Below are 24,252 nucleotides of genomic sequence, written 5' to 3'. Positions count from 1 at the left end.
GCAGCCACATATTCATTTAAAACATCCCCAATAAGCTCACAATGGTGTATTAGCCTCTGGAAACGAAACTGCTGAGACTGCTTTTCCCAAAGACTGCAAATTGCTAATCAATTCTATATTGAATGCTAAACCAATTCAGACAGCAATTCAGTCAAGTTGATCACTGTTCCAATTTCAGTTGTTGACATCAGAACTGTAAAAATCCCCTCAGGTGTTATAAAAATACAGTAATATTTGAAATCTACTTGGATTGCATGCCAATAGCTACGAAGGAGCATTTTAAAATCACATATCTTTTTTTTGTTTACACACACACACACACTCACACACTCACACACTTATTCCAAGCACTTTACAGTAAGTTAAAGAGCGTAAATATCATAGTTGTTACTAAAAAATGATATGGTAACAGTTAGGTAATTAGCTTAGAGTTACCGGGTGTGGTAGGGATGGGGTCCCTAATGAGGTCATTGGTGCCAATTTGGGAATGACCACCTGTATAAAAAGGGAGGAAAACCCCCTGTGAGGGGGTGGTGTTCGGAGAAGGAAAGTGTTTGACTCTTTATTTTGGCCCTCGTGCCGTATTTGTTTGTTCATTATTGTTTTGTCCCCCTGTGGGATTAATAAACGTGTGCTTTAGCATTTAAACTGCAGCTTTTAAGCTTCTGGGTCTCCTCCCTGTTGGCAACAGCTACCCTGCCACACCAGGTAACTAATGTGCTGCATTACTGTAAATTTACACTCATTCTTCTCCCACTAAGTCTTGGTTCTGTACTGGAAAAGGGGACCATTTAGATTTTCTGAACAGGATACAGTGAAACTTCAAACATCCTTCTAAAAGAAAGTGAATGTCACTCATGGGACGATGGCTGTTTCAGTAATAAATTAGTAACATACCTCCACAACTGTTAGTAGAAAACTATAGTACCCGTATCATGAAAAACCTCCACCCGCCACTGCACCGTACAAATGTAATGAAATACAATACTATACAATACTAGTTACCCTCTGTAAGGTGGGAGGTGTGGAAAACCAACATGGCTTTTTCTAATTCATTTTTTTCCTGTTTTTGATATAAAAGCATATTTGTTAGTTTTCCAAAAGTAATAAAAGCCATTATATTGCTTGAACGCAAGCAGAGACAGCATAGCAGCAAGGGCAAGGGGGTGTGGCCCCTGTGTGTGCCTTTATTTTACAGCAAGACATTTCACTATACACTTTACCCAGCAGTAAAGAATACATTGTGTAGGCCTTACTTTACCCCAGTGAATTAACTACAAAACAAAGGATGTCAAATAGCAGTTCAAGTTAAACATTGTTTTGTTTATTCCCAAAATAAATAGCACATAAAGTTTCATTCCATGCCTTTGCCGTTTCTTCACAGTAAACAGTGGCCATAGACACGTTTTCAAAAAGTAATAACATGAGGTTTACTTGTGCCTTTTTGTAGCTGAACAAGCAAACAAATACTGAAATTTAACTTTAAACACTTCAAATAAAACAAACGTGGAAATGGCGTTGTAAAATGAAGGGGAAAAAACTCACCGTTTTGGCTCTTGTTTATTACATTCCACATAGCAGAAAGTCTCAAAAAATATATAGTATATAAAATCTATATAAAAAAATCACTTCACAACATTTCCAGCAAGTTCGGCACTGTTTAAGCGAGGCATTTCAGAATGAAGTGCTTGCCTTTTTTCTGTCCCATGAGATTCTGAATCGCTCTAAAGCAGCACAATGCTTTTTTGATCCAGATGGCTTTCCATACAGATCACTATGCGTGCGCACACATAATCTGGTTTGTTTACTTTGTACTGTCTAAAACTTTTAAATAGAGGCTGAAGTGCTGCTGTGTGGATTCTGTGTTTTTATATATATATTAAATCTCACATATCACATGGAGCTCTTTTTCATTTGCCATTTTTTAAACTGTCATGCAACTTCTGGTGAGACACTAAATAAGTGCAAGGTATCTTTGTCATTTCTAGCAAATACGAACATCTGATTTTTGTATCCGAATACATGTCAAAAAATATTCGTTCAAATATTCGGATATTTGTCTCAGCACTACCTAAAATTGTATTTTTTTTGCCTATGCTTTCAAAATCAAAATGCATCCCGAAGACAAGTTGAGAGCCAAATCACACAGATGAGAAAAGGAGCACTGTGGCGTTTTGGAATACGAATTCTCCAGAATTGCTTTATTGAAGTTGCAAAACCAAAAATATATTTATTTTTTACAACAAAATATTATACAACTGTATTTTGATTAAATAAAAAAAGTATATTATATGTATGCACTATTTAATATTGTTATGAATGTACTATTCATCAATATTACAAAATCAACTTGGCTCATCAGGCACCTATATATATATATATATATATTTTCAGCCATGTTTATCACATGGAAATGATAAACACTGACATCATTAGTTGCGCAGAAATCCACTGAGCACCAGCTGCGATTGTGTCAGTGCAGTTGTAATACACACACACAGTTAGTGCGCATTAACTAACCGAACGGAATTAATAACCACACTCGATACTTGCTCTGAAAAGGATTAACTAGTGCGGTTGTCGCTGCCCTTTGTAACCAAACTGTGTGTGTATACAAACCGTATTAAGAGTAAAAGGTGACCTCACAACTGCATTTAGCCTGTGTGTGTCTGCAGCTTAGGGGTGCCATGAGTCAGCATTTATACGCAGAGAAGATTCAGTTCCTCCCAGATTGGCTAGTCTGTGCACAGTGAAGTACAGAAATATTTGTACTGTAATTCTTGATATGTATTGTTTGTATACCACTGTAAGTCTCCCTGGGTAAGGGTGTCTGCTACCAACGTACTGAACCAACAAAAAAAAATAGTATTGATGGATCTGTGCCTTTCTTCCAATTATTGTAATTACATTGTGCCCTTGCTTAAAAAAATAACAACAGCAAAATAAGTTAAACTACAACCGCATTTTTATATTTTTAAAGTTCAGGGGCTGTTTCACTTTTCTCACAATAAAGAATTGTTCATTTTTATAACATTTGAGAGAATCGTTTATGCCAGTAAAAAACATGGAAGAAAGGCATAGATCCATCAATACTATTTTTTTTTTTTTTTTGGTTCAGTACGACTGAATATTGATACAATCTCTGTATTTGGTTTAATGGTACTAAACAGCTTAGATTAAAACTGTCCTGGTTTTTGTCATTTCAACACCCACCTTCAGCATTGACACACATCCTCTGGAAAAAGTCTCGCTCTTTGAGATCATCTCTGCAGTGAACACTTTAGCATGCCACAGTGACTGTGTTATTTGCTCTACTAATAACAAGTCAACTTATATTCTTTGTGTGATATGCTAGTTATGTGGTATTCACATCACAGTGCTTCTGCATCAGCAGTATACTGTATTTGGTCTTGCTGCATTGTCTTTGTTGTTCTATATTATTTTACTTTATATGAACCTTCGACAATTATGCTTAATTACACACTAGTTGTGTAGCTACTATGTAACTACAGTACATGCAATAACATGTTGATAAACACGATAAACAGTGATAAACACTTTATTAGAACTACAATTACACAATGCAATTTTGCATTTGCCGTGTAATTACTGTGTAACCTGTTGTACAATGAGAGAGCTATTATAGATACATCAAAGTAAAGGCAGTACGCCCAGCAAAAAGTTTCATTTTTTGCAACAACCTATGATGTTTTAATTCTTCTTTGTATGTATCAATAAAATAAAGTATAAACAAGGCAGTATAACAGTATTAATTTGGCAATTTTCTAGTGGCCCTGGTAATGAGTAATCATATTGTAAGGTCTGATTTTCCATGTTGGGAGTGCAGTGGTACAGAGTTTGACTCCCAGTACAAACAGATAAGCTTCACACACAGGACTGCAGGACGCATCGTCACTCACGCAAAATGCATTCAGATCCTTATTAGACATAGTCCAACCTGTTGTGCATATACCTACATTTACAGTACAGTGACACCTTATCAGGGTCTAAAGCAATATTGATCCCAACGTTCTCACTCTACAATGGAGCTAAGCTGTACTAGCCAGTCCAGAACAATCTAAGGAGTGGATCCTAAGTAACGTAATGAGAGGAGCACTTAACAGCCCTTGAATCATTACATTCTAAAACAAATATATTTATTTGTTTTAGAATTTGTATATATTTGTTCAACACGCACAATACATTGGTTCAAAAGCATTATATTCCTTGCTGTCTACAGCACTCAGTATCCATAAAGTACATCGGACCAACAGCCAAAGAAAATCTGACAATTAGCTTGGCATGATGAAAACCTGGCATGAAACCCTATATATTACCACATACTGTATTTTAGGGTACAACATCTCTAAAGGTACCGACTGTTTTAGTCAAAATACAGTACTACCTTTGTTTAGATTATTGTAATACAGCATGTTGTTTATTTAGATATGCCTAAGTGAACAGTTAATTACAGTATGCATTCAGAAACATTCAGATTCTGGTCTACCTGTTTAAAAGTTAAGTAACATCAGGCAAACAAAATAATTCAGTATATGCTGCATATTGCTGATGTTTCTGGCTTACTGTTGAAATCAAAACAGTAGGAAGCGGTGTACTTCTTGACAGCAACCTCTCCTTTGATGCCCACATCTCCTCCGTAGTCAAATCTTCCTTCTACAATCTTCGAAACATCCCCAAAGTCCGTCCCTACCTTTCCCTCCTAGATGCGGAGATACTTTGTCATGCATTTGTCTCCTCTCGACTCGACTACTACAACTCTCTAGATGGTGGTCTCCCGGCATGCACCATAAACCAACTGCAGCTAGTTCAGAATGCCGCTGCCAGGATCCTTACCAGATGTAAAAAAACATGATCACATCACCCCTCGTCTTGCCCAGCTGCACTGGCTACCTGTAAAGTTCAGGATTTTCAAAACTCTCCTGCTCACCTACAATGCCCTTCATAACACAGGTCCCTGCTACTATTTCATGTATTATGCTACTATCATGTATTATGCACTTTCCACTGTACTTAATATATTATGCATTTTTCACTGTACTGTTTTATGCATTATTTTCTTTTTGTTTGTGTTTTTTTTGTTTACTGTTGTTACTGCATCTTGAAAAGCGCTTTGTGATGGTGGTCCACTATGAAAGGCGCTATATAAAATAAAGAATTATTGATTGATTATTTAACAAGGGTTTGCAGACCAACATCCCTAACTTTGGATGAAAAATCTCTAGTGTATAAATGTCTGGAAAGTATTTAAATTAAACTAGTGAAATCCAAATATATATATATATATATTTTTTAATATTGTAGGAATATAGATATGTTGTTGTTTAGATAATTAAAATAGTACTGTATGGTAACGTGAAGGACCTACCAAAACAAGAGAAAGGTGTACAATAAGCCAAGCAGTGTGTGAAAGGCATTACAATACCAGGAAAAAAATGTGTTCAGCATATCTGCCCTTTTGTAAGTTGAGTATGTAAGTTTAGATATGCCTAAGTGAACAGTTAATTACAGTATGCATTCAGAAACATTCAGATTCTGGTCTACCTGTTTAAAAGTTAAATAACATCAGGCAAACAAAATAATTCAGTATATGCTGCACTGTGTGCTTGTAACTCATTTTTTGGGACATTACTCCCGCTATCAATTGATCTCTTGAAATTTGAGATGCAAGTCTGTTCTGATTGGTTCAGCTTTTAACAACTCTTTCAACTGTTTTTGACTTCCACTTGGTTTTCATTAAAACTGCAATGAAAATTTAAAACCAAAAATACAGACTGAATGTGTACAGCCAAGGGAACGCGACATACCATTACTGCATCACTCATAGTAATGTATTATAGAATTAGACACAATCTAGAAAGAATAAAATAATGTCAACCTTTTATTTTAAGATGTTAACGTTTTAGTTATTATGTTACTGGTACCCCCATTGTTGCTGTGGCTGGCTGTAATTGGTAAATGACGTGCAAATCCCATCTGAGTAGAACTGCAGCTAAAAAAATTGCAGCTAGAACTAAAGCCAGATATTTCCCTCCAATCGGTAGGCTACAATGGCCCTTTGAATCCAAGTGATTAGTAAGCATGGTCTTCCATAAATTACTATTAAAATTGGTCCAAGTCCGCAGCAACTCTTAGCTTGTTTTGCAGCTTTGCCCAGTTTACTGTTTACTCCAGTTTCACAATGATTTGATCTCAGCTAACATTTTATTTTCTTTCAATACTTTTGCCTTTGGCTGTTTTAGTCAGTTTAGAACCATTATTTTATTTAAAGCATAATTAGGTCTACACGGAGTAATTTAACAGATATGACTTTTTAACAAAGATTTAAGCACCAGAACCTTTCATCAACAATAACCTTAAAACAAAACAGCCCTAGACATCTGAACACCCAGACTAAGTATGAAGCTGCCGTTATCTCTACTGAGGGCTGTCAGAATCAATCACGTAAGTCTTGTTGTGTCTTTTGATTCATGTTACTATATTAAAATTAAGGGATGTTGTTATGAGGTCCTGAAAATGCCACCAGCTTAGTGCTGACAGTGCCAGCACTTTTTCATTGCATGGTTCAGTTTGATCTTTTGTCAGAAAGACAAAGCGTTGCATCACACTTAAAATACCTTATACTTTGTATAACGGCTATAAGTTATTGCCTGAAGGTTACACAGGTCAAAAAGACTGAGATAAAAAGTCTGAAGTATTTTTAAAGACAACCTTTCATAATAAAGTTTTGTTATTAAATAAAATAAAATGCTGTCACTTTTGTTCCAGCCTCAGATTGTATTTTCATAATATTTAGGCAGAGCAGAGACATGCTGTCCCTTTTAGAAATTAAGGAACTGAAAGTAAAAAAAAAGTGTTGCACATACAAACCCAAAGTATCACATACAGTAACTCTTAAGGGTCATGTGAAAGTTTCCCGCCTTGGAACATTCATGTTATACAAATGTGCTTGTGTCCAGTGTAGAACTACCTTCAGTTAACATATACACTACATATGCAGTGTATTGTTCTGTATAGTCAAATGTTTTTCAATAAACAGACATTTCTAATATGTGAGTGTATGAACAGCAAAATGTTACCATTTATTTTTTGGCTAAATAGAGTCTGCTGTATGCACTGTGGGGAGCATTTTAATATTGGAAATGAATTACCAATTTACATTCAAACATAATAAGTCTATTTTATTTAAGATTGTCTGATCATCAGATGTCTGAAATAGCAAGATAAATTGTTTGAAATCTGGGTGCTGATAGCATCTATTTGTAATTGATGTAAATATTCTAGATACTGCATTGTACCATCCAGGCAGTAAATTCAGTCTGACAGTGCCACGGTGAAGGGCCAAGCTGTCACAAAGGGTTTGCCAGAGAACAGTAAAGAAAGAATGGCATGGGGCACCAGAAGCTCAGCAATGCTGTTTCACTGTCCCCTGTAAAACATGTGCCAAATTACCAACAAACTGAAGAAAAACAAGATGTGACAACCCAAGTCAGTCTGCACGACTGTGTTATTTTCAAGCCTATAAACTTTTAGAAAGAAATTTAAAATAAAAATGGAAAAAAGCCAAAAATGTATGCCAGTGGTTGCTTCTTTTCATAATAAACTATATCCAAGGATGTTTACCAATGAACAATTCAACAATATCTATAATCTGATGTGGAAAATCAGTACAGCATCTGCTGCATCTCATATACATGACCTGCTGCATTGGCTGCAATATCGCTAAAGACCCAATTACGGTATATGCCTGGATTAGTCAGATTGTATCTGACTGCTGTAGACAGTTATACTTCATCTATTTTTTTGTTCTCTGTATAGTTTTATTAAATATGTATAACATTAGTACATTTTATAGAATAACTTGTTATTTTGTTTTGCAGAAAGAAAACGAGGACCAAAAATGTCATCATGCAAAAATGTTATAGAGCAGCTTAATGACAGCAAATGGGCTATGAGGCAGCAGTGTGGAATAGTGGTTAGGGCTCTGGACTCTTGACCGGAGGGTTGTGGGTTCAATCCCAGGTGGGGGACACTGCTGCTGTACCCTTGAGCAAGGTACTTTACCTAGATTGCTCCAGTAAAAACCCAACTGTATAAATGGGTAATTGTATGTAAAAATAATGTAATATCTTGAAACAATTGTAAGTCGTCCTGGATAAGGGTGTCTGCTAAGAAATAAATAAGAAGAAGAAATTAATATTAAAAAACAATGCTGTTGCAGCTCAGTAGTTGTGTCTGGGGATCTGTAGAAGATGGCAGCGGACGTGCAAGTTAAAAAGAGAAGCACTGAGGTATGTATGAAAGAAGGCAGGGACAGAGACATTGACTAGGTCTTACAAACAACAGCTCCTCACATTCCATGCAAAAAATGCATACTTGTTAGCTGATAACAAATATCAACTGTAAGTACGTTTTTCCTATCTGTTATTTAGAACTACTTAGAACACTTCAGTTTCATTATAGCCTAAAAACCAAATTGGCATTCGAATGAAACACTCTCCGGTAGAACAATGATGTACCAGATGTCTGGAACGTGTCTCCATCAAGAAAGCTGTGGCAGTTTACACAGTGCTGCTTTCCAACCGAGGCGGTATGTGAAACTACAATGAGCCATTTCAAAATGAATGGAAAGAAATCACTGGAATCAAGCTAGCCGTTAACCACAGGAAAATGAAGGACAAAGGGCTGTTCATATTGCAACTTTTGTTTGTTAGCATCCACATTATATTCACACATTGACACTTTAACAACCATTTTATTAACGCATGTGTCTGAAAGACCACAGTTATTTTAACTTTGTGTTGTTTCACATACTGAAATGGGTATCCAGGATTTCTCACCAATATTATCATTTTCTTTGAATGCCTAATGCAGTGGCACCAGATAAAATTCAAGATAAGGTAAGGTAAAACAAATACTCTCTCACATCAATGGAACTCATATGGACTGAGTCACTGCAAGTCTCCTTGTTATTCAATACCCCAAATTTCATCATCTGTGCGAGAGATTGAAAAAAAAAAAACCCATTCCAACACTGCAGTACAATTCAGAATATTGGCCTTGACTACTGTATTCCCAATTAGTTACAGGCTGCTGACAGAAGTAAGCCAGAGACAACTGTAAGAATACATTAATGTCAGCTGCTGTGCTCCCTGGCATTGCCAACAGCATAAAGAAAAGAACAAACAATGATTTGTATAACAAACAGACAATACTGTATGTCCATTGTAAACTTGTAGGAAGTCAATGATGCTCTTTTGTGACGTATGATTAACTTAAAAGGATCTGCAGTGAGTCACATAAACACATCTTCCTTTTGGTATGGAAGGTATGTCAGATATGGGGGAGGGAGGGGAGGGGAGGGGGGGGGGCGTGTCAGGGGAATGTGATTTCTTGCCACCTCGGATTGACATAGATGGAACTTCTCAATATGTTCACTGTAGCATACCAGAATCCTTTTTTTCCACTTTTTAAATAAATGATGAAGCAAGGTGAAAGTAAATATTCTCTGCCATACCACATTTTGCTTCCTTATTCTATACACAGTTATAAACCAACAAAAAACTGCAAATTGTGGTTTGATTTTCAAGGCTATTTAACAAACATGTCACAGCTGCTATTGCTCATAGATCAAATCATTTAAAGTAAGCCTTTGTGAAATGTCCCAGCCTTCTTCCCATAGACTAAGTCAGGTCAAATATAGTTTGTTAATGAGTTTCCTGGGTGCTTTTCCTGAGAAAATGTGACCTCTGACATCACAAAGTCTTTCATTCTACCAACATGTAATCATTCTTCGAGGTTGCCTTAAAGAAAACACCCCATAATATAAACACAGATAACAACGCACAGTTCACATTTAAAGAGATATAATAATACGTAAAGTATTAGTATGATCTCTTACCTACACGAGTGCATATAATCAATGATCTCCTGTGGCCAGTTGTATAAAACACCTGAAGTATTTTATTTATTTATTTATTTATTTATTTATTTATTTATTGCATTTATATAGTGCTTTTTATACAAAAGTATCTCAAAGCACTGTACAGTATATAGCAGAAAAAAAGAACAAACTACAATACAATTGTATAGCATGTCACACATACAACTGCCACAGTCAGACCATTTAAATAACAGTATACACATAATAATACAAAAGCAGCCATTTGAAAGTTAAAACCCACTAAGATAAGCACTACACTACACAGGATAATACTCCCTTATCCGAGGTATCTAGTCTGTTACTAAAAAGCTTAAATAGCTTCAGATTATAATTTTCTTTACCTAATTATGATGTTTGCTGGGGAAACGCAGGTTCGCTCCCTCTATGCCCCGTTAAAGCTGCACTTATTTTCCACATGCTGTGACCCACCAAAAATGTGTTAGGGACCAACTTTGGGTCATGACCCATAGTTTAAGAACCCATGGTCTAGCAGATCAATAATTAATCATGAACACTTGACAGAAACACAATATTTACACATGAAAATTGTTCATCAAAGCAACCTTGCCCCCCCCCCCACCTCCCCTCCCCCTAAAGAAGCATGTGAAAGCCGGCCCCTCACTTACACGTGGGTGCTCAGCTGGGTCTTTCATAATGGTAAAACAAGTCTGGTAATGCACCACTGGTTTTAAATCTCCCATTAACTGTAACAGTGTTGTGCTTTGAATGTGCAAGATTTTCATTCACCGGCAGCTTGAGCATTAAACACAAAACAAACAGCTGATTGGCACTCCTTTTCAGTTACAGACATAGCACTCGAGAACACAATATATTGTATATTCAGTACTATATTCATACATCCATTTTCACAGCAGGTTTAGCAAAGCTTGATAATCAAAGAATCGCTTACCAAATGATCTTCAATGGCAAATCAATAGTCCATGTTACATTAGTATCATTTTCTATTCTGACATACCTATTGCATCAAAATGGTATTATAAAATGGTAAGAAGGGAGGAATCTCATTGGCTAATAAGTTGCCATACCAGCACAGCTTGGAACTTTTAGAAGCAACCGATTCACTTGACAACCATTTCACTGTGGAGTAGGGAGGGGGTGCCATTTTACAATACACTCCAGGGTGTTCAAAATAAACTATTATTAAAATATGGTCTAGCAGTGCATATTTTCTCTCTAGTTCATTTTTCTATCCAAGCAGAATTAACTTGCCTTTCAAGCTCACTGGTAAACTGACTTGAATGTTAATTTGTATTTGACAATCCCTGGAGGAAGAGGGTAAAAGAGGTTTAACACCAATTTGTTTTTAATATGAGAAAGAAATAAGCCATAAGGATCTGCAGTGAGTCACATAAACACAAAGATTCTTGTACATCCTGTGTACAGATTTCATTTGATTGATAAAACTGTTTGTGGATGGCTTTGAACAGATGTTTTACATCATTGGTTTATCAAGTGCATGGGTCTCCAACCCTAGTCCTGGAGATCTAAATGGTATTTTGGTTTTTGTTTCAACAGAGCTCTGTTATTCCATTGAACCAATTATTGGCTTAATTAGTCAAGATTAACATGTTCCAAATCTTTAACCATTGATGACATATAAACACTTATAAAAAAAGGTTGGAGACCCCTGATCTAGTGGTATTAACTTCATTTTTCATTCACAGGCCTACAGTACAAACTCAAAAAACACCAATACAGTTCAGAACATTTCTGTCAGCTGAAATTCGTATTTGCAGATATGCAGACAACAGCTCACACAACTAAAACTTCCTAAAACAAGGCAAACATTTTCTAATGTAAGAGTTGACTGCAAATAATTTTAATCTTAAAAAAAAAAAAAAACCTTTAGATGAGTTCTGAGTATCTCTTCCATAAATATGCTGCCATGGTGATCAAAAGCAGGTAACCATCAGTTGCTTTTGAAGTTAAATCAGTGTCTCTTGTCAGACTTTTCTGAAGGACAGCCTAATCATTCGTCAACAGCAACACACTGCACCATTTTTTTTTGTTTACTTGTAATGAGGGAAATGCAAGAAATGTATACATAGTGTGCATTCTTGTTTGGGTCATGCATGCATTGGAAAAGACAATCTTCTTAGTTTAGTACTCTGCAGTTGACACCTAAGGTTGTTTGCAACATGTGCAGGAAGGACTTTACCACCCATAAAGCATGTTGTACAGTACTTTATATTATTATTTATTTATTTATTTCTTAGCAGACAAGTCCAGGGCGACTTCCAATTGTTACAAGATATCATATTATACATTATACAGTTATCACATTATTTTTTACATACAATTACCCATTTATACACAGTTGGGTTTTTACTGGAGTAATCTAGATAAAGTACCTTGCTCAAGGGTACAGCAGCAGGGTCCCCCACCTGGGATTGAACCCACGACGCTCCGGTCAAGAGTCCAGAGCCCTAACCACTACTCCATACTGCTGCCCTTATATAACCCCAGACTTGATCTAGAACTATTATTTTTCAACAGTACCTAATTAGACAACAGAATTATATTCTATTAAAGTATTTGTATCTGGTTGCCATACAACATAGTCAAATGACCTAATATGTAATGGTGGTTGATACAAACTGTAAAAGATTTGACCACAAAAAAAATAGCAAATATCTAATCAGTATCAAAGTATGTTTAGGCATCAGTTAAAACCCCAAAGCAAACACTGTCCAAAAACATTAAGGTGTGAAAGAAATTCCAGGTTTCTTAATGCTCCATAACTCAATATTGACTAACTGTTCAGGCGGACTATTGATGCAACTCCCAATCTAAAGCCCTTCATATAAGCTCTTTAACATGAAGTAAAAAACAAGCCACTACAGTACCTTGTTTACCTTAGAGTACACAGATAAGGGTGCTGTGGGTTGAAGAGTGGAACAATGTCCTTCAACAAGAACAAGTGCTGAGTGTGCATGAAGTCTGGGTGTTAATAGTTTAGAGTTCTGTCTAAACATTTGGCGGTTGTCAGAAGTATACAGGCCAAATACGGGTCTGGGCCAGTTTTATTTTCAGACTTAATATTTCTTCAGTTTTTTTTTTTACACAATGGCTTTTAGGGTTGGTTACAAACATTCCCAATATGTTTAAACATTTAAGAAATCAAACAGAAACACCCCATTTCTCATTAACAAGAGGTTAACTTTGTGTAAAGCACATCTACAGTACTATTATTATTATTATTATTATTTATTTCTTAGCAGACGCCCTTATCCAGGGTGACTTACAATTGTTACAAGATATCACATTATTATTACATACAGTTACCCATTTATACAGTTGGGTTTTTACTGGAGCAATCTAGGTAAATTACCTTGCTCAAGGGTACAGCAGCAGTGTCCTCCACTGGGGATTGAACCCATGACCCTCCGGTCAAGAGTCCAGAGCCCTTCAGTCCATTCAGTTAATTATTTGGTTAATTATAATAAATAAATCAATCCTTCATTTGCTCACAATTACACTTTTATAAAAACAGTTACCTGAGTAAGTCTATATTCCTGAATGGCCTAGAATATTCTTCTGTAGGGCAATGTATTAAGCAGTTCATGTAACAAGGCAAATATTTCGCACAGCCCTGTACTTTGTGAACTTCTCTGTGTAAGCAAAACAATGGAATGGCTTCAGCTAGTATGCCAGATTATGAGTGGTTATAAATGAATACAGATCTGAGTTAAGGAATGAATTAGAGCCCTTCATTGTGAGTAATATGCTTTCCAAGACAGAAACATTTATTTTGTACCTCTGCTCTACTTTTTCTGGAAATGGTTTCATCTAAATCATCTGATTTCTGCTTTTTTAGGTTTTCCCCCAAAATAGACGTTATTGTTTAGTTTGCAGAATCTAAAAATAAAAAACGACATGCATACACAAGATGCATAAACTTATTATAAATCACATAAATGAAGAGTGTACTCAGGAACTACTATTTAACATTAGAAAGGTGTGAACTTTATAATTACAATGTTTTATGCACTTAAGGACATCTGTACACAAGGCAAATCCATAACAGCAAATGGTTGATTTCTCATAAGTAATTATTAAGTACGATATGTGCTACAAAGGAGGCAGAAACCAGAAGGCTGGAAAATCTTTAAGGGGTGCTCACTAACTCTTTTGTGGCGCTCACTAACTCTTTTGATATTTGAAAGCTATAATTATTGCATTTTCAAATGAAAGGCATATATTATTATGTTACAGGTATCCACATTTAAAAAAGTGTTTAAAAACATGCACACATTTACCAGCAATACCCACTAAAACTGTTCTGTCTGTTTACTAAAGGAACATAATTATTATTTCCCAGGGGCCAAATATTATATAGGATACAACAGCTATACAAGGATTTGCAGCCGCTACAGTTTTGCAGAGCCACATGATAAATGTACAGACCTAAACTACCTCAAGTATGTAAAACACTGGAGAAGATCAAATAAACATTAAATTCATTAAACAAAGATGGTCCTGCTGAATGTGATCAATAGGGTTTGTTTCAAACTCAGTAATGTGAAAAATAATAAGAAAATAAGAAAGTAGTCATACAGTTGAGGGTCATTGGTGTTGAGTGGATTCATTTACCAGTCCAAATGCAACTAGTGCAGAAACAGTGACTTAGATTTGGGTGGATTGCTGCTTTCCACAGAATCTAAGAAAAGCAGTAATCATTTAATCAGTAAGCAATTTGGTGTTTTCTGTTCTGGTGAGTTGCTTCACCATTCTGTTACATAATGTGCATGTCTTGTATCTTGCTGCTGCATTTTGTAACGCTTGTAGGGGTGCTGTGTTCATTTAGTTTGACAGTTAGTTTATTAACGTTAAGTTAACCCTAAGTAACGGCCATTATTTTTGCCTCTGCCATTGTGATAGACCGAAACACACCCGCCAGCTAATTTCATAGTACATAGCGATTTATGCTTTTTGACCATCTTGTTTTGCTTTAGTTTGATTCAAAATAAATCAAACAACTGCACTCCCGATAAGTGTAGCCGTAGGTGCTTCGGAGATCACAAAGCAAATCAGGAGTAATACAAAAATAAATCAAACAACTGCACTCCCGATAAGTGTAGCCGTAGGTGCTTCGGAGATCACAAAGCAAATCAGGAGTAATCCAAAAATAAATCAAACAACTGCACTCCCGATAAGTGTAGCCGTAGGTGCTTCGGAGATCACAAAGCAAATCAGGAGTAATACAAAAATAAATCAAACAACTGCACTCCCGATAAGTGTAGCCGTAGGTGCTTCGGAGATCACAAAGCAAATCAGGAGTAATCCAAAAATAAATCAAACAACTGCACTCCCGATAAGTGTAGCCGTAGGTGCTTCGGAGATCACAAAGCAAATCAGGAGTAATACAAAAATAAATCAAACAACTGCACTCCCGATAAGTGTAGCCGTAGGTGCTTCGGAGATCACAAAGCAAATCAGGAGTAATCCAAAAATAAATCAAACAACTGCACTCCCGATAAGTGTAGCCGTAGGTGCTTCGGAGATCACAAAGCAAATCAGGAGTAATACAAAAATAAATCAAACAACTGCACTCCTGATAAGTGTAGCCGTAGGTGCTTCGGAGATCACAAAGCAAATCAGGAGTAATCCAAAAATAAATCAAACAACTGCACTCCTGATAAGTGTAGCCGTAGGTGCTTCGGAGATCACAAAGCAAATCAGGAGTAATACAAAAATAAATCAAACAACTGCACTCCCGATAAGTGTAGCCGTAGGTGCTTCGGAGATCACAAAGCAAATCAGGAGTAATACAAAAATAAATCAAACAACTGCACTCCCGATAAGTGTAGCCGTAGATCACAAAGCAAATCAGGAGTAATACAAAAATAAATCAAACAACTGCACTCCCGATAAGTGTAGCCGTAGGTGCTTCGGAGATCACAAAGCAAATCAGGAGTAATCCAAAAATAAATCAAACAACTGCACTCCCGATAAGTGTAGCCGTAGGTGCTTCGGAGATCACAAAGCAAATCAGGAGTAATACAAAAATAAATCAAACAACTGCACTCCCGATAAGTGTAGCCGTAGGTGCTTCGGAGATCACAAAGCAAATCAGGAGTAATACAAAAATAAATCAAACAACTGCACTCCCGATAAGTGTAGCCGTAGGTGCTTCGGAGATCACAAAGCAAATCAGGAGTAATCCAAAAATAAATCAAACAACTGCACTCCCGATAAGTGTAGCCGTAGGTGCTTCGGAGATCACAAAGCAAATCAGGAGTAATACAAAAATAAATCAAACAACTGCACTCCTGATAAGTGTAGCCGTAGGTGCTTCGGAGATCACAAAGCAAATCAGGAGTAATACAAAAATAAATCAAACAACTGCACTCCCGATAAGTGTAGCCGTAGGTGCTTCGGAGATCACAAAGCAAATCAGGAGTAATACAAAAATAAATCAAACAACTGCACTCCCGATAAGTGTAGCCGTAGGTGCTTCGGAGATCACAAAGCAAATCAGGAGTAATACAAAAATAAATCAAACAACTGCACTCCCGATAAGTGTAGCCGTAGGTGCTTCGGAGATCACAAAGCAAATCAGGAGTAATACAAAAATAAATCAAACAACTGCACTCCCGATAAGTGTAGCCGTAGGTGCTTCGGAGATCACAAAGCAAATCAGGAGTAATACAAAAATAAATCAAACAACTGCACTCCCGATAAGTGTAGCCGTAGGTGCTTCGGAGATCACAAAGCAAATCAGGAGTAATCCAAAAATAAATCAAACAACTGCACTCCCGATAAGTGTAGCCGTAGGTGCTTCGGAGATCACAAAGCAAATCAGGAGTAATACAAAAATCCCACACACTACATTATACAAAATCTCACTTTACTGTTTAAAAGAAATCACACAGAAAAGAGCTAACGTTTCGGTCGTCAGACCTTCGTCAGAGCATCACTATCTTGGAAAATGTCAACCCATTGTAAACGAGGGCACACTTGTCACGAATTAGCAATAGCAGTTCTATTGAATAATTTTCAACCGGATATCAATTATCTAAGAGCCAACAAATTTATACTGAATAGAATTATGCCTATTAGAGGGCATCTCCTGACCATGAGTCATAACATTATACGTAGTATATCATATAATATTAAATATAACATATTTAAATGTCACAAAAGCTTCGCAATTTAACCAATGCAACACTTCCGGAATTAATTCATAATATATTAAGGAATCTGTTCAATAAATCTAAGTACAGACATTACAAATACTCCGTGAAACCCTCCTAAATAGGCAATTCATTATATCAAAAAGTCGTTATGTACAATCAAATGTCTGCAATACAATCAAAATGATACCGGCAAGTCCAATCACGTTAATTGGATCAAAATCCTCATTAAGGCTTTTCGGTTTTAAAGTTTGTAAGGTGCAGGTCCAGTAAACTTCTCTCATCTTTACTAACTCAGATACATTTCCTCCTCGTATTGGGGTTTTAATTTTTTTAATTTTTCGATAGTTTGATAAACATTAGTTTGTCTGTTACTTTATTATTATATTTTATTAACATACACTTGCCTGTTGTTTTGCTTTTACTATCTCAGTTCATTTCATATGTTGATGCACATGTGTCATGACAAGTAATACATACAGTATGTATTATTTTTTTTATTGATTCATATTGTTTCTGGTGGCTAACTCAGTTTCAGAAAACACTTTGGCTATAAGAACACGTTGCTTGCTTCCTGAGAGCTGTTCTCTTAGCCGGAGACGAACATATTATGAACCAATGCATAGTTATACCATCACACACAAGTATGACAAAACAGTTTTGCTGTCAGATTTGCTGACACCACATTAGGTAGATAGGGCAGCAGTGTGGAGTAGTGGTTAGGGTTCTGGACTCTTGACTGGAGGGTTGTGGGTTCAATCCCCAGTGGGGGACACTGCTGTTGTACCCTTGAGCAAGGTACTTTACCTAGATTGCTCCAGTAAAAACCCAACTGTATAAATGGGTAATTGTATGTAAAATAATGTGATATCTGTATAATGTGAAATAATGTGATATCTTGTAACAATTGTAAGTCGCCCTGGATAAGGGCGTCTGCTAAGAAATAAATAATAATAATAATAATATCACAAGCCTATTGTCTGTCAAAAAATCAGTTTAATCATATTACAGCCAAGGGTATAAATAACACATTAGCTATTAGTAGTACTGTGAGAAGTCACCAAGACCTACATCTGCAGTGTGTAGTATTAGCATTTCATAAACAATGACCATGCAAAGTTTGAATTGAATCGCAAGATACAGCTATCAAACCATGAACCTGCATTCACTCACAGTACACAAAAAGACCCAGAAAGAATGTCCAATGATATGATTTAATCAAGTTCAGGCAAGCGTTTCTGAAGATACAAAATAACCTTCATAAGCCCAACCAACCCAGATGCCTGATTAGTGAAAAATAAAAAACCCTGTAATCAGTAATAGATAACAGAGCTGTGTTATTAATGGCAAGTATCATGGGTGGTGGTGGAATCTGGGAATAAACCTGCAAACACGCAGGGCACAGCGAGAGCTGTGATCTGATATGGTTAGTTACAAAAAAGTGAGAAAATAAAATTGAACTAAACACAATCAAAGCTGGCTTAAAGGATTGTAGTTGGGTGGGTTAAGGGACCAGGTTATGATGATGTGGACAGTTATACTTACTCACATAACCAAAAAAATATGAAACACAAAACATTAGCGTGAATACATATGAAAGAATTTATATGGAAAGCTAATTGGCACCAATTATTTGTCAGACTGGCTCTTTCTATTAAAGGTGGAGTGCAATGACACAAAAAAGTCATTGTTGAGTGCAGCTAAACTTTCTCTACATGTCTTGAAAGTTTAATTCATATTCGTTACTTATAAAATGGAAAAAAGGCAAATTTGTGGTTAGACCGTTTTCAAAAGACCTCTACCCCGAAGAGCGTGCGTGCATGACGTCACACCAGGACGTTCACTGTTGTAAACAAATGCAGTAGATGGAGGACAGAAGTGAAAGCGCTGTTACCGGTTCGGATGTTTTAGCATCTGTGGCAGGGATGGCTGTAGTGGTGACGTCAGGCCAGCAGCAGGAAGAAAAACACAGGCAGGACTGAAGGGCAAAAAGACGCTGCGGCGCCGTTTATTTAACACAAAAATAAATAAAATATTCAAACAAAAACACTTGCTCACAGAGCAAAATATATATTACACAAAAACAAATCTCTACCAAAAACACAGGTCAGGCTGGGCAATCGCTTTCACTGATCCTGTATTTTAGTTTGATTTTTAAACTGCTACTGCTCTCGCTCTCACGCTCGCTCTCACTTTGCCCTGCCCCCTTTTCATGTGCAGGGCTTCTCGCCCTGCCACAGCATCTCAAATCAAACAGATCAGAAATGTTGGTCTTGTGCTTCATTTATGTTGGCTTCACGATGTAAAAAAAAAGCTTGTTTACATTTGCACTTACTTCTCTCTCTTCCGTGGTTTGTTGTAGTCTGTTGATGGTAGAGTAGCACATGACAGTTTTTTTTTGTGTGTCACAGTTTCAGGTTTCTTAATTTGAATTTGGTTCTTTTCATGCCTGCTTTTAATGAAAAGCGTGTACCAAGCATCCTTATTCAGACAATGAATTTATTTTGAAGAATATCGCTTGATTTTTGCATCTTTGCATCCTTGTTGTATCGCATTACTGGTTACTTTAGTTATTAATCAAACAAGAGGTTAAATGATCAATTGTATGTTTCGACTACGCCACCCTCAATACAGGTGAGGGACCTCTAATTATCTCCCACACAGGTGGGCAGAACATCAGTGACTGATAGGAAGTATACAAAACAACAAGGAGGCAGATTGCAAAAAAATGTAGCTTTTATTGTTCAGGTTCACAGTAAAAACAAGACAGAGACCCTGAAGTATTCTGAAAGTTTTAGTTATTGTTACATTTTCTTTTATAATAAGATGTTCAATAGTGATAGGATTTACTTGAGGTAACACCAGAGTTTACATAATAGTGCAGTCAATTACACAGTGTCACGCACACACAGCCCGATAACCTTCATGTCTATGTAGGCTAGGCCTTGCTGTAAAGGTTCTTAGTCACTCGCTTGGCTGACACCCTTTAAACAAACAAATAAACAAAAAAGAATACAGACTCTACCGTCTTTGTTCAGAGACACAAAGAACAAAAAAAGGTGCATTCTCCCAGCTCAGGAACTTCGTACAAAATAGCCAGTCTCTCGTTTCTTCACTGTAGGCTTTTTAAAAGCCGAGCAATAGACACAGAGTGCGTCGGATCTCCATGGCAACAGATCAGCCGCAATTTAACATACAAAACAAGTATCTAAATATTACAATATTACAAGTATCTAAATATGCAAGTTATCGGAATATCTAAATATTCCGGAGGCAGAAGATGTGTCCCGAGTGTCCCGACGAAATCAAGAGACTTCACAGGAATGCATACGAGAACGTGACATAACGTGATCATTTTATCAGGTTGTTGGGTATATAATCGCGTGACTCTATAGATATTTTCATCAAACAGCAAGAGACTTTTTTTTACTAGAAGAAGATGTCGCTTTCCTGCAGGTACCACCCGGATAAATGGATGGTTCTGCATCCTTATTTAAGTTAACTTTTTTAACAGCACTCATCTTGAACATCATTGCATTAATAAAGCTGTCTTCGGTAAAGTGGGTGCTGCAGATGTAGCTGTGTTGGGCTTAGCATCCCAATCCCTGGTCCTCCTCACGAACTTCACCCATTGCCAGCATCGTACCGGCTCTTTAGGAAACTGGTGGAGAGATACCAACGGCCCTGCTGTGTTGGAGCAACCCTATATTACACACCTATTTACCAGGGTATCTCTCCCCTGGGTGCGCTGTGTTTTGGTGAGCGGTAATGCAGGAAAGCAGCAGGCGGGATGGCAAGCTTGTCCTGGTGTGACGTCACGCATAAATTAGCCGCAGCTTCGAGTGAGCTGGACTTTTCATAGAGGTGTCAACTTCAGAGTTGTTTTTATACACTTAGTGTAAAAACCTATACATTAAAACAACACAGATACTTTTATTGATCTACCAACAGTAACATATACAAGTGAATTCTGAAAAAAATGAAAAATCATTGCACCCCACCTTTAATGATGTCTATGATCACTCCATTAAGGTTCATCCAACAGTGCTTTGACTGAATTCAGTAATTGGGCAGGGCCAAGTGATTCTTCTGGATTGATGGCTTGGATCACTGTCATGTTAGTAGTGCCCATTCTCGCCAAGAAAGAAAAAATAGAACGTTCTTGCATGTCTAATAGCTGTATCTCAATGTAACCAAAGAACTTGACTGGTGTCCTCAACTCTTAAATGTGCCACATTCTGGTGGAAGACAGGACTCCTTGCAATGACTAATTTAAAAAAAAAATGAACAACATAACTGGGATCTTGGTTCAACCTAGAATTATCAGAACTCAATTTGAATTTGTAATGAAACCCACTTTTTTTTTATTCAGAAGTGATCAAAGGGCCCCATGATCACCACAACCATGGCTTTGGTTACTTATGCAATTTAAGAATTCCATAAACAAAATATTTTCAATTCTGACTGAACTGTACAAAAACGTTAGTCAACGTGGCAACCCAGACTGCCAAGAATAGACATCATGAATCACAGACATGAAAGGGAAGAGCCAAGAATGCCTATCCTTGAACTACAGCATTATGTGGTGGCTGTACAAACTGCACAAAATGGTGGCTGTAGAATGTGCATCAATTCAATTTTACAGATACTGGCTTTATATAGTTTATAAATATATTATAATATGCATTTTTATTTTAATGCATCATCGTACAAATACTTTTGAACCTGATTTGGGAATTTTTTGCTAGAAACTGTGTATGTGTCTTTAGGTTGATTCACAGCTTGTTGTGTTCTGTCAGAAGATGAGACACACAATCCATATCTTTTTTATGTCCAATCCTACAATTGCAATTCAATATTAATATAGATTAATCAACATTAACATAACATTAAACATATTAATTAATTAAATTCAATAGAACACCTCAGTAATGTACATTCATGCACTTGTCCTACTAATTTTAAGAGATGGTAGAGGAAAGTAATTGTACATTTGCATTTCATTTTCCATCCAACACATGCATTTTTAAACCGGTGTATAATGTATGTCTGGCAAACCCCAATTGTTTTGACCATTAACAAAGCTTCATCTAAAGCAGCCATATGAATTATGAACCGTTTTAAAATTGGCACCGCACCTTTCAAGACACAGAACTAAAATTATTGGTACGAAAACGCCTTTGTACCACTGACTGCAGCTATTGATGAAAAATATATATTTTTGTCTTACTTCCACACCCTGCGCTCATTGCGCATGTGCCATGTGAAACAAAGGACTAGAACAATTACTGAACTGAATTCATTCATTCCACACGGGTAAGTGATGCCCAGTATACTGACATACGATCTGCAGTGTATAACGATGCACACATGCGACACGCTAATTCATTAGGTTTGTTTCTGTTAACGGTAATCAATGTAATTAAAAGGTATAAAAAAGCACAAAATAACATATAGCGGTATAACACTTAAAGTGGATTTTACAAAATAAAAATAAATAAAAACAAATGCAACAAATTACGACAGTTCATATTACAAATAATAATAATAATAATTGTGGCCGTCGAACACACATCACAAAACTAAATTAAGTAAGCTTCTTCCGTGAGTAGTAAAATATATTAAAATATATTATAAAATATATCCACCGGTACTGATGATCAGGCAGGGCAGTTCTTTGCTGTGCATGCATCCAGACAAATGTGTCTGCATCCAGCCAAGCACACACCCCCAAAAACAGACAAAAAGGAGGTGGGGGTGTATCATTTATTATTGTTACAGCCACGGTTTATTTTATGTCATATATATATATATATATATATATATATATATATATATATATATATATATATATATATATATATATCAATGTAGTAGTCCTACTACCAGTTTAGAATATGGAAATATGAATACATTGATCCAAGCAGCGTTTAATATTTTATTTATATACACGATTATTCAGTATCCAACTGATAATCACTTTAATTTGGATTATGCCTAAAAGTTTCAATCCCACTGCTGCTCATACATTTAAAAAAAAATAGCAACACTATTTTGTGTTGGGGGGGATCGAAATTACTTGTTTTGTGGTCATCTCTATAAAATGCAAAAGATACATGTTAAAATAGCAATAACTGCTGGTGTTATTTTCCTAATGGTATATTGTCTTGATTTTCTCCACTTTCATCCACATCGAATGCACCATATTTAACCAGATTCAACTATAACTGGACTGATCATATTCTTTGTGCCACTACTACTACTACTACTACTACTACTAATAATAATAATAATAATAATAATAATAATAATAATAATAATAATAATAATAATAATAATAATAACCACAAAAGAATGCAGTGTCGCTTACCGTGCTTTGCAGTGAAGTTCTAAAGGAATCCCTCCTGAAATGTCGGTAGAATCTTTTTTTTCCGGCGGTGGTGTCTCTCTGCTCAGTAGCTGTGTCTATTCGGGTAGTGTTCTGCGTTGCTGTCTCTGCATTTCCCACTCAGTCTCTCACACTGTAGCTGGGGGCAGATCAAATCCTACACACTAGTGTGCGACTAGGCTACAACCAGAAGGGCGCTCTAACCCACTGTGGATCTTTGCATATCAGACAGTGAAATTCGGTCAAGCCCCTCAGATAACACCAAAAAAGTCTACACGAAATGATTCATTCTCACCGAGGTGCATTTATTTATTTTACTAGTGTAATAAATGACGCGAACTTCGATTAATCGATTGCTATGACGTTTTGCAAAATGTGTGTGAAAATAACCTGTCTGAAGTCTAGACGCCCTGATAATAAGTGCAAATAACTATACCTTGTTTTCTTATTACATTTTTTCATATTTAATTTATTCAAGTTTTCTTTTGTCGAACATTTCAACAACTGCTTGTGCTTTGTTGGAACATACATTTAGTGATTTTTTTTTTTTTTTTTTTTACTAGATACAAAATTGGTATTTAAAACCCAAGCAATATTGAATCAAGAATTACAGCCTCTTGAACCACCAGGAAAACAACCACGCAACCAGTTTCGACCGCCAGCTATTGTTGAAAAATCCAACAAGGATCCTACGTCGAATTAAATAAAATAAATATAGCCTAATACCACTACTAATTTCGGCGTAC

The 24,252-nt window shown here is 36.5% G+C and overlaps 1 protein-coding gene across 1 annotated transcript in view; it reads right to left on the bottom strand.

The window, feature by feature from the left end:
- LOC117435771 (brain acid soluble protein 1 homolog) overlaps positions 1-23,779 on the bottom strand; it is a 36,419-nt gene extending 12,640 nt beyond the window's left edge. Inside the window, exon 1 of the mRNA XM_034059187.3 lies at positions 23,489-23,779. The gene's annotated coding sequence lies outside the window, so the exon portion shown is untranslated. The remainder of the gene's footprint in view (positions 1-23,488) is intronic.
- Positions 23,780-24,252: the final 473 nt, after the last annotated feature.

This window comes from Acipenser ruthenus, chromosome 3 (assembly GCF_902713425.1).
Source record: "Acipenser ruthenus chromosome 3, fAciRut3.2 maternal haplotype, whole genome shotgun sequence".
Classification (NCBI taxonomy): domain Eukaryota; kingdom Metazoa; phylum Chordata; class Actinopteri; order Acipenseriformes; family Acipenseridae; genus Acipenser; species Acipenser ruthenus.
The sequence above is the reverse complement of the archived record's forward strand: the minus strand, read 5'-3'. Positions and strand labels throughout refer to the sequence as shown.